Raw genomic sequence first — 12,165 nt, 5'->3', positions numbered from 1 at the left:
TAATCCATTCATTATCATAAGATGCTTTTATGATCATGACTTACACAATCAAGCAAGATATTAGCAACCTTCAAATCAATGGATATGTGCATCTCTATGACCCAATCCATGTCTTCAACACCTTTTATCATAAAACAAATAATCATGTTCAGTGAAAACAAAGACGTGACCAGGTGGGTCATGTAGTTGCCATAGATACATAGAATGTAGGTCACTTTTAAACCTGGTGAATAAAAATTGGGTTCAGGGTTCACAAGGAAAGGAAATTATATATGTATGCTTCTTTCATTTAACATTTTATTCTAAAAAAGTAACTGGAAAGAAGATGTAGTAAGGACTCGAGGCCAAGTCTGCAAACCATAAATGTAGTGATGTTACCTTTTGCTTGTTGATACCTTAAAAAGGTTCGATAGAGCCTTCTTATCTTGATGTTATCGGCTTCTGCATAGGATGAGTATAAAAATCAACCAAAAGAGCATATTTTTTTAAACAAAAATGATAACCAAATCGAGATAACGTTTACTTAGGGCTAGGTTGTAACAGGTTTGGTATACCTGGTCAGGGATTAAAAGTGAGATACATTTTGTCTCATTCGAGTGCAGTAGAAAGAGATGGGGAGAAGCAATAGACGCCGATTGAGAAGGATCTTCAAAAATCCATATTCATCATCAAATATCTATACGATTAAATTATAAACAACAACAAAAACAGAAAATTAGCATACTAGGATGAAGATCTGGAGTAGAAAAAAGTCCTATGTATAGAGTTTCCATATTTACACCTATGTGGAAAGCGTGAAAACAATCAAATTCCCTAAACCTTTCAGTCATTTTATCAAACACCCTGCGTGCATCATTAAACATTCGTTTTTGTAGCAACAAATGAATGAGACTACAGAAAGATTCAAGGTTATGATGAGGGAACCCAAGATGATGCTTAGACGACTCAAAGAAACTGATTGCTAAATCGGGTGTTGCACTTAGACCAAAGAGAATGGACTATACATCATGGGGTCTAAAATTAGAGATAGAAGAATGGTAACCTGCACCTATTGGAGACGAACCCGATTTAGGAAGAATGAAATGGAGAGAAAAATGGAGGAAATAACAACTCATAACAGATCGGCGATGGTGGTGACTGATGCTCTCTCCAACTCCATCTCTCTTGATTTAAATTCTTTGCGATCGAATGAGAGAAAAGATAAGGAGGCGTGAGTCCAGATCCACCAATGGGGTTGGGTTGACGGTGGATGGTGGCGATGGTGGTGATGGTTAAGGTGGAAACACCATCACTTCCTCAAATACCCAAGAATATAACGAAGAGGGAAACAGGGGTAGAGGCTGACATGGGATACTGATGGTAGTGATGAAGGTTATGACGATGAGTGTGCATTGTGGAGACATTGAAGTAGGTTGTAGATTGTGGTGACCCATGGAGATTGTGTGTGTGAAATTGGGGAGAAGAGGATTAGAGGTGTTGTGTTGAGGCTAGGGTTTATTATATTGAACATGAGAGTTTAGAGAGATAAAGGGTTTCCGATTTTGAAACTGAGATCCGAGAATGAAGAAAACGGAAAGGGTGGATGTCGGGATATTTGGCGAGATCTCGGGAGTAAACAGACTCGATAAGGGGAACAAGTAGATTAAGGGATTGAGTCACGCATTAGGTAATTGTATATTAGGCTTATAAGCTTGGATGACTTAAAATTTATTATTATTTTATTTTATAACTGGTTGAATTTTAAGCTTAAACACTTGGACGTCTTAAAAAAAAATATTATTATATTCAATCTATTTAAGGAAATATTGAGATTATATATATATATATATATATATATATATATATATATATATATATATATATATTCAGGTTCATTTGAGACCATTCTAATTTTGTAAGACCGTGAGACCAAATCTAAACATAATTTTAAAATGCAAAATAAATGGAAAAATCCAAAAATTCTTTTTTTAAATATTATTTTCGGAACTTGAATTAACAAAAAAAAAATTAAAACTTAAAAAAAATCACGTTTTTTTTTTTAAAAATACGTGAAATATTCTAAATAGAATATTAAACTGACATATTCTAAAAAATAATTTTAAAATGCAAAATAAAGAAAAAAATATAAAAATTCTTCTTTTAAATATTATTTTCGGAACTTGAATTAACTAAAAAAAATAAAAAATAAATAAATAAAAAATCTTTTTTTTAAAATACGTGAAATATTCTAAATAGAATATTACACTGTACATATTCTAAAAATAATTTTAAAATGCAAAATAAATAGAAAAATCAAAAAAATTCTTTTTTTAAATATTATTTTCGGAACATGAATTAACTAAAAAAAAATAAAAAATAAATAAAAAAAATAATATTTAGAATTCATGTTCCGAAAATAATATTTTTTTTTTTATTTTTTTTAGTTAATTCATGGAAAAATCTAAATTTTTTTTTTTTAGTTAATTCATGTTCCGAAAATAATATTTAAAAAAAGAATTTTTTGATTTTTCCATTTATTTTGCATTTTAAAATTATTTTTAGAAATATGTACAGTGTAGTATTCTATTTAGAATATTTCACGTATTTTTCAAAAAAAATAGAATTTTTTTTTTATTTTATTTTTTAATTTTTTTTAGTGAATTCAAGTTCCGAAAATAATATTTAAAAAAAGAATTTTTAGATTTTTCCATTTATTTTGCATTTTAAAATTATTTTTTAGAATATGTCAGTGTAATATTCTATTGAGAATACTTCACATATTTTTCAAAAAAAAAAATGGAATTTTTTTTTATTTTTTTTATATGTTTTTTGGTTAATTCTAGTTCCGAAAATAATATTTAAAAAAAGATTTTTTGGATTTTTCCATTTATTTTGCATTTTAAAATTATTTATAGATTTGGTCTCACGGTCTCACAAAATTAGAATGGTCTCAAATGAACCTGAACCTATATATATATATATATATATATATATATATATATATATATATATATATATATATATATATATATATATATATATATATATATATATATAGGGAAAAGTGAATATACCCCTAAGGTTATATAACATTAGGTACCCATTCATTTAAACTAGGTAGTTTTGATAAGTGATTTAATAAAAAAAAACAAAAAAGCGATTCCCATATGCGTTTCTTTATTCACTGGCAATTTCCAATAAATATCTGACGTCGTTTAAAGCTAACGATGCTTTACTTTCTATCGCATATGTTTTCGCATACCAACTCCTCAAACCTTATCAGATATCAACTGAGAGAACTCAGAAGACAGAATCGATCATGATTAAACTCTCTTTCACTCCTATTACGAAGATGGGCGTTTGCCGCAACTCATTGGATTCTTGTGAGTCCTTCGATTCTTCCTAACAGTTGGATTTTCCCCAAAGCTGGCACACATGGCTTACACCCTAACGACAGAGGTAGAGAACAAGTTTCAAATCAAACGAATTCGTTTTCTCAAGACTCCTAATGGTTGGTCGATTTCTTCTTTCAATTTGTTCTCCCAATCTGTTTTTGATTTAATCTGAAACTCGAATTAAGAATTGATTCATGATTGAGATAGAGTATGTGAAATAGATTTTTTTATGTTAAGTTGTGATTTGTGAATCTCACATGATTTTTCATTTACAACTATATTAAAAGAAGCCCACCAAGTGTTCGACAAAATGTCATCTCCTATCATACAACTTTTTTTTCATTTTTATATGAATCAAATTGTATGTTTTTGTGACAACCTGAAATTTTCCATTCTAATCAAACCATTTCAGTCCAATAGAAGTAGAGCAGTTACAATGAAAATTCAGGCTTAGAATATAAGTTTGGCAGTTTTAGGGTTTTACACCAAAAAGGGGTATTAGGAGAGTGGTTGCACAAGGATTTTGTGCAACACTGTAAATTCCATTACCCTAGAATCATTAGAATCCATTCCGAGAATAGAAATATTTTCTGCCAAAAATCTCAGGACTATAAATAGAATTCTGAACCAAATTGGTTCATTAGTTGAATTCCATTTAGAGAAAAGCCCATTTCTCTCTCACGGATCTTCGGGTTTTCATCCCAGATTGTGAGTCTACTTTCCTAGATGTGTTTTAATACTTGTTATATGCTTAATAACATTAATTACATGTCCAAAACACAAGATCCGGGAGTTTACCGCCCAAGAACGTTCTTGGGGAGTAAACTCCAAAATCAAGCCTAAAGGCCACCTAGTCCCATTTCCGTGTTAGGCATCTAACTAAGGACCTTATGTATGAGCATTAGAGGCTAGAAACAAATCAAAACCAAGTAGTTTGAGGAGTTTACGGCCAAGGAACACCTCTTGGGCCGTAAACTCCAAGTAAAGGGCACAAATGAGTGCCTAATGTTCCTTTAGCCTTAGAACAAAAACCTAGAAGCCTTAAACTCATGATTTAGGCCAACAAAACAATTAGAAATCAATTCTAGAAGGGAGTTTACGGCCAAGTAGCTCCTTGGGCCGTAAACTCCAAGATTAAGTGCCAAAATCCCTTCAAACTCTTCCTAAGGCTTAGTCTTCATTTTAGGCAAATACCTTAAAGTGTTTAGGACCTAGAAAACTCATGAAAAGCTTAAGTGTTGAAGAGTTTCCGGCCAAGAGTATTTCTTGGGCCGTAAACTCCTATTAAGGGGTCAAAGGACACCCTAGACACTTCCTTAGGCCAAGAGACTTTTAGGGCAAGTACCTAGATGAGTTTTGGACAAGTTAAAATTCTTAGAACCTCATGTGTGAGGGAGTTTACGGCCCAAAGAGTTCTATGGCCGTAAACTCCATCAAATGGTCCCATTTAGTGCCATAAACTTTCCTTAAGCCAATGGTTGAAGCCTAGACTTGTTCCTAGAAATGTTGGAGACTTGAAAGGAAAATAAGAACCCTCCCAAGGGAGTTTACGGCCGTAAACTCCAAGGGAAAAAGGGTCTTTGGGCCGTAAACTCCCCAAAGGAGTCAATATGGTGCCCAAACACTTGTAAAGCCTTGAAACAATTCCCCTATAAGGTTGTAGTACTTCTAAACTCCATTTCATGACTTGTTTGAGAGTTTACGGCCAGGAGCTTACTCCCCTGGGCCGTAAACTCTAATGAATATGGTCTTTTGACCTTAAACTTCCATTAGGGGCATTGCACTCCTTTGTTGCAACCCATTAGCCTCCTAGCACTTGACCAAAAGTGTTGTCCTCGCGCTTAAATGTTTATACTTGTATGATTAGTGATTAAATCTCTAATTATTTATATACATATGTCTTCATATGTAATTAGGATCATTGTGTGTGTCTAAGTCTCCACTTGACACCAAGCACTTGTCCGATCCTTCCGTACGATAACAGCCCGTGAAATGCAGTCACTTACTGCAGGTGAGTTCATACCCCTTAACTAATGTTTTAAACTATTTTAAATGTTTTATGGGGGGGGGGGGGGGGATACAAGTAGAATCATGCTACTTATTATGTCAATCACATGTGATTAGTAAGTGGGATTATATTACTTATTACATCAATCACATGTGATTAATATACAACATTCAAATGATTTGGCTGCTTATTAGCCGTTTTACCAAACAGTTTCCTTCAAATGACTTTTTATAAACATTTTATATGTTTTAAACCCCTTTTTTTACACTGTACAGCTTACTCCGTACATTTCCTTTCAAACTTATTTACAACTGTGTTTCAAACAAATGTTTCCTTATACTTAAACTGTTTTATTAAACTTATGCCTTCAAATTGTTTTATAGATTGACACCAAGTCGATCTTTTCTTAAAATAATACTTATATTTCAAATGTCTTACAAATCTTATTTATGCTTTTATATTATAAATTGCATGCCTCTATATGTATACTTATATAAGAAATGTTTAAAAGACTTAGGAAGGCTATCCACCCTATTTCCTTTTTGCGCCTTGAGATGTGGTCTGGTGGGATTTTGGGTATTCGTCCGAAGGTCGTTTAAATATTAGTTATATATCATGTACACATATATAGTCATAAAAGGTCCTTCCAGTTCATCCTATGCCCTTGGGTAGCAAGGGTATACATCCATGTCCATACGTACCATTTAGATTACTAGAAAGCTACCATATGAGTAGTTCAGGAAGATGCTAGAACAATTACCAGAACGAGATATCATATAAATGAGTCAGTTCATTCATGAGTCAATACCTTCTAGAACATTACAGTACATTACTATACTTGCTAGATAGAGAGAACACACATTACAGCTAGCACTTTTACATAAGTACATATACATGATTACTTTTACATGATTACAATTACATGAGCACATTTACATAAGTACATATACATGTTTACTTTTACATGATCATGCTTATAAGAGCACTGTTACATAGATATATCAGGAGGAGTCCTATTACATTTTATATGTATCGACTCTGTTATCAAAACCCTCATTCTTATCTTTACCTTGTGATTTCAATCACATAACCGACGAGATAGATTGGGTTTATTATCCTAGTACCCAAGGATACAGTTGTGGGATTGACCATTCCTAAAATTTCTGTTAGCCACAGAGGTGAAAGTACATCCACGGATGTCAACGGTTGGTACCATTACAGGTATACGATTAAGGGATTAACTATTCCTATACCCAGCTGTTAGCAACAGAGGTAAGAGTACGTCTACGGATGTCTTAAAGTTAACAATAATAGTTACCCTAGTACCAAAGGGTAATATTCAGGTTAGTTGTATTATTGCCTTTATTTTGTGACTCATTCACATGACCAATGAGGTGAATTATATGTAAGTATCTTAGTACCAAAGGATACAAATTCTTATAATGATAATAATAGTAACACAGTTAGGTCTTGGTAGAAGACTACAATCAAAACAGTTAGGTCTTGGTAGAAGACTACATTCAGAACAGTTAGGACTTGGTAGAAGATTACATTGAGAACAGTCAAGTCTTGGTAGAAGACTCCTTTTGTTACTAATAGGAATCATAGGGATTTCTAGGGTTTTTCAAACATTTACAGTTGTTCTACAAACATTTTTATACTTATACGAGCTTTCTTTCAAAACAATGTCAAGTCTTAAAAATTATAAGTTTTACAAATTAAGACACATTAATACTTATGATCTCACCAGCTTCAAAGCTGATACTCGCTTTCAAAATTACTTGTATCCTCAGGTCATCATAGACAGGTAACGATGCAAGGAGAAAGGAAGATGGTGCTTGTTCAAGACTTATCTTTCATTTTGATTTATGCTTTAGTGTTTATCAAAATTTAACAGAACACATTTGTAAAATAATTATATTATTAATGCAATGGATGATGTTGTTGCTTGTTTACTACTTTACATTGTTGTTGATATTATACATGACGTCCTCCGCCCCAGAACGTTTCCGCCGTTCCTGGTTTTGGGGTGTGACAGTTTTCCTCTATATTTGAAATATGTTGATATTGCTGTCAAAACCAGCTCGTAGTGGTCTTAAACACAATGGGGGAAAAGACTGGGCAAAAGTTTCTGGAGCACATCGTGTGTGTTCTGTTTTGTTGAAATTTCATCGGTCAACATAACGCCAGAAAGGTTGAAACTTTAACCCTTTTTCATCTTTCTAATACTTCATTCCTGCAAGACATTAACCGTTTTTTCATTTTTTATTCAGGTGCTTTCTGTGGCTGTATATGTTGAATGAAAATTATCAGTTTATATGTTGAATTCTAGGTCAGGAGTATAAAAAGAAAGAGGTAAGAAGGAAGATGAGGATGCTATAGGTGCAACAATCTCACCAAGGTCATCTTAGAAGGCTAAACAATTTGAAATCGGCATTATGATATGAAAGGTAGTTAATGCCAACATGGTTTGACTTATATTACTTATATATGATCTTAAAGAAATTGTATTCTACTAGTTTTATTTCTGCTTATAGCACCTACTGATCTTTGCTAATATTAACTTGTAAGATTCTCTTACTTTTCCTACCGGAAGTGGTCTCCCATGTATTGACATAAGTGATTAAATTAATCTACCTGTTTACTAAAACTCTAAAAGCATTTCCAACATAGTGCACCTGTTTTTAATTTTTTTTTCTTTGTAGATTTTTAAAATCTGTTATCTTTTTATAACGTTAATTACATCTTTTTTTAATCAAAATATCTTTATAAATATATTGTTTCACAATTAAAGAAAAACCAAATTAAAGTTATGTACTTTTAATGGGACCCCATTGGCTCAGGTTAGGCTACAAGGTTGTCTTTCTTATTATTTGTTTCCATTGGTTTCTTAAGCAAAGGTCAATTTGAAGTATTCATAACAAAGTCATGCATACTTGTTTGAGTTCTCGTTACAAAAGGTAATATTTCATTTTTTTCTTTAAATACCTTCGTGTAATAAATCTTATCCTTATAAGTTATACACAACCTTACTAACTAATGACTGAAATACCCTTGTTGCAGGTTCCATGATCTGAAAATCATTTTTTCATAATAATGGACATGTTAAAAGCCCAAAATATTTGGGATCAAAGGATCTTAACAAAAACAAACTTTGTCCAAAGTCAAATTTGCAAAGCCTTGTTGGAATCTTTGTCTTCTCTTCATGATAAATTGTTTGTGGCTGCAATAGAGTCTGTGGTTAGAATTTCTTAAAAACAAAGTATTTTTGAAACTTAAAGAATTGAAAGAATCGTAGAAACTCTAGAATTATAGATGTGGTTGTTGTATAGCATGTACTTATCCTTTTTTTTTTCAAAATGACAAATGTAATTATAGTTATCATTTTTAATAAAAATTAGCAATTGAGATTCTTCGCTTTTGGTTGTATTGTTTGTGATTTGAACTTCCCTTTCCTTATGTTCTTAAGGATTGCCATCTTTGGGACAAGGGCAAAATCGTCCAACAACTTTAAAAACCATCAAACTTATGCCTAGATTAACACAACACTAACCAAAATATCCTCATACTTTTTTTTTCACAAAATACCATTATACTTCCATTTTTTTCACAAAATACCCTCATAATTTTGTTTTTTCACAAAATACCATTATACTTCAGTTTTTTTCACAAAATATCATTATACTTCTGTTTTTTTTCACAAAATACCCTCATAATTTTGTTTTTTCACAAAATATCATTATACTTCAGTTTTTTTCACAAAATACCCTCATAATTTCGTTTTTCACAAAATACCCTCATAATTTCATTCGAAAACATTAAAAATTGTTAAGAAGCATCAATAAAATCTGGATTATTCATACATCGTATGAGTCTAAAACATCAAAAAGGTGCAGTTAACCAAGAAAAAATGTCATGAAACATCTAATTTTTCTTTTGCTCTCAGAAACAACACATCTCATCATTATGTCTCTTGCAATGCATCCGCCTAATACATGAAAAAAAATAAAAAAAATTGTTAATATAATTATTATAGTTCTCAACCATGATAATTAAATTATTATTGTAATTACCTTTCTTTTTGAACAACTAGTGGCATAATGACACAATCCTTGATAGTAAGAGCATGTTCGTTTTTTGGGGGCTTCTAAAGAAGACTTCATTCTACTAGCAAGTTTAGGACGTCCTTTTGTAGTAGTTGGACCAAGAGGATCACGGACAGATAATTGTGGCATCATATCTACTTGCGATACTCCCATACAAGAACTTTGAGACGCATTTTCCAAAGACATAGATTTCTTTTGATTTGCTTGATCATCTAAAAGTCTTATCAATATCGTATTAAGTTTTTGTATCTCCAAAGGGGAGTCCCTTGCTTGTTCAATAAGTTTAGTAAAATTTGAACGGACACAAAATAATGTGTAGGCACTAACTCCATTTTCAGTATTTATTTCTCCGAGTCCGATACTAGCACTACCAAGTTTGTACCTAGCATCAAGGGTCCATCGCGGTAAAATATAGTGACTCGGCAGTTCTTGAACATGCTTCTTCTTCATCACATATAAGCTATGCTTGCATAAAATCCCATTTGTCTCATACATTGAACACGAACATGTGACGATGACTTGATTTAAAGAACGAAATGTAAAAATACTATACGCCAATATTTTTTATTAACATCTAATCGCCCAACTCTATATATGCTTTCTTCTGTAGTTTTTGTTATAGTCTCGTGAGTCAAATTGATAATAGCTTCGGTCCATTCTTTTTTGAAAGTATCGAACATCTTTCTAGTATAAAATTGACCTGCTTTTGCTTCGATTGGATGCACTGAAGAAAGAACCGGCCTCGAGTTCATAGTCTTGAAGTCTTCATCTTCTTCGGCGGCCCTTCGTGACTCAACTGCTTTGTCGTATTGTAGAACGAATTCATTCAACATGGTCCTCGAGTTAACAAATCCATCAAAAAATGAATTGATACTCTCACTTCGTCCGGTTGTAGTCATACCAGCAAAGAAAATATCCTTCAAGAAAGGTTTAGCCCAATGTATACGTTGGTTATACATGTCACTAAGCCAACAATTGTTTTCCAATTCATACTTAATACACATATCTTCCCATGTTGCTTCAAATTGTTCAATGGTGTCACTATTTACCCATTGTCTGTGCGTCTCTTGAAAATCACTATAACGTGAAACATACGATCGAAGGTGCTCAGTTTCATGCTTCCTGATATGCCATGAACAAAAGCGATGTCGGGTCTCTGGAAACACTTTTTTTATTGCATTTCCCATAGCTTTGTCTTGATCGGTAATAATCGCATTCGGATACTTGCCAAACATACATTTTAGGAAATGTTCAAATAACCATTCAAATGTCTCTTCCTTTTCATTTTCAAGCAATGCTCCACCAAAAAGTATAGACTGTCCATGATGATTCACCCCAGTAAAGGGAGCAAAAGGCATCTTGAATTTGTTAGTCATATAAGTGACATCAAACACAACAACATCTCTAAACTTTGTATAGGCATCTCTTGATCTACCATCAACCCAAAAGATATTTCTAGGATACCCATCATCAGACAAATCTACGACAAAATACTGGTCACTGTCAATTAATGTTTTATCTTGAAAATGTTTTATAAGTCCATAGAACTCCTTTCCTCTATGTTGTTTTCGATGCTCAGATAAGACATCAGCACATTGCTTTGAAGTTACATAAGCTAAATTTGAGGTTTTCATAGTATTAACAGCCTTTTTAATCTGAGAAGGTTTCAACCCTGCTTGACCAAATTGCACCATAAGAGATTTACCTTCTATTGAACGGTGAAAATTGCTATGAGACCGATGCTTCATCACTTTCGTAGGTGTCATGGTCAAGTCGTGATTGTGTGTGTCATTAAACGAGTCCACCAACCATTTTCCATCCTCCTGTCTTGTTATTCGAAGCTTTGCTTGACATCCGGTTCTAACATCTCTACGACGTTTTATCTCATTTTCACTTGACGCATTTTTGTCCATCCGTTTGAAATCTTCTTTGTTGCATACATATATCTTCCGAAAAGGCTCATTTGTTTTAGGATTTTTAATTGTGTCATCTCTACGTATACCAAAGCCATGCAAAAATGAATAATCATTATAAAATGTATAGGCATCATCGGGTGTATCAAAAACCTTTCCCAGTATCCTTTCATCATTAACATCATCCTCATCAAATTCGATGTTCACACCGAAATCATTAAGTTCTTCAGATTCATATGTTGCTTCCACAAAATCATTTGTGTCAACATTTTCATTTATATACAGTTCTATAGCTTGATCACCTGCTTCGGTTTCTAACATCATGGTCTGCACAAAACCACAAGTAAAAGACAATAAGGAGTGACCCTATTAATGCCATGACAGTAACTTTTTAGAGATGACTTAACTTTTTCATTATTATAAAAGCAATAAATTCAAATAAATTTCAAACAAAACCAACATGAATAATAATAGAACATATAAAATAAAAATGATGTTGATAAACAATCGGAACAGTTAACATATGCAAAATTAATATACTTATCATAATAATCACTTTTCCCAATTCAAGAATTGTTCCATCAAATACCACTAAAATTTCTAATAACGGTCTATAGTAGTTGAAAGTGAAATCATTGGTGAATTGTGAAAAGTGTAATAGCAAAACCAAACAAAAGTAACATGGATATTAACCTGTGAATTGAAACTTCTTGGATGTTGCAGCCACACTTTATCGTGTTTTCTGGGAATCACGATTTCTGTGA

The 12,165-nt window shown here is 32.6% G+C and overlaps 1 long non-coding RNA gene and 1 pseudogene across 1 annotated transcript; one reads left to right on the top strand and one right to left on the bottom strand.

Moving 5' to 3' along the window:
• The first annotated feature begins 3,230 nt into the window (after positions 1 to 3,230).
• LOC145047988 (uncharacterized) lies at positions 3,231 to 7,838 on the top strand. The gene is made up of 3 exons (XR_013682614.1): positions 3,231 to 3,490; positions 7,466 to 7,576; positions 7,656 to 7,838. It is a non-coding gene; the product is annotated as an uncharacterized LOC145047988 (long non-coding RNA).
• A 1,508-nt stretch (positions 7,839 to 9,346) lies between these two features.
• On the bottom strand, positions 9,347 to 11,725 carry LOC145002299 (protein FAR1-RELATED SEQUENCE 5-like; annotated as a pseudogene).
• Between the last annotated feature and the right edge of the window lie 440 nt (positions 11,726 to 12,165).

Source organism: Lactuca saligna, chromosome 1, assembly GCF_052625555.1.
Source record: "Lactuca saligna cultivar CGN05327 chromosome 1, ASM5262555v1, whole genome shotgun sequence".
Lineage (NCBI taxonomy): Eukaryota > Viridiplantae > Streptophyta > Magnoliopsida > Asterales > Asteraceae > Lactuca > Lactuca saligna.
Note: the sequence above shows the minus strand (reverse complement) of the source record. Positions and strands in the feature narration are given on the sequence as shown.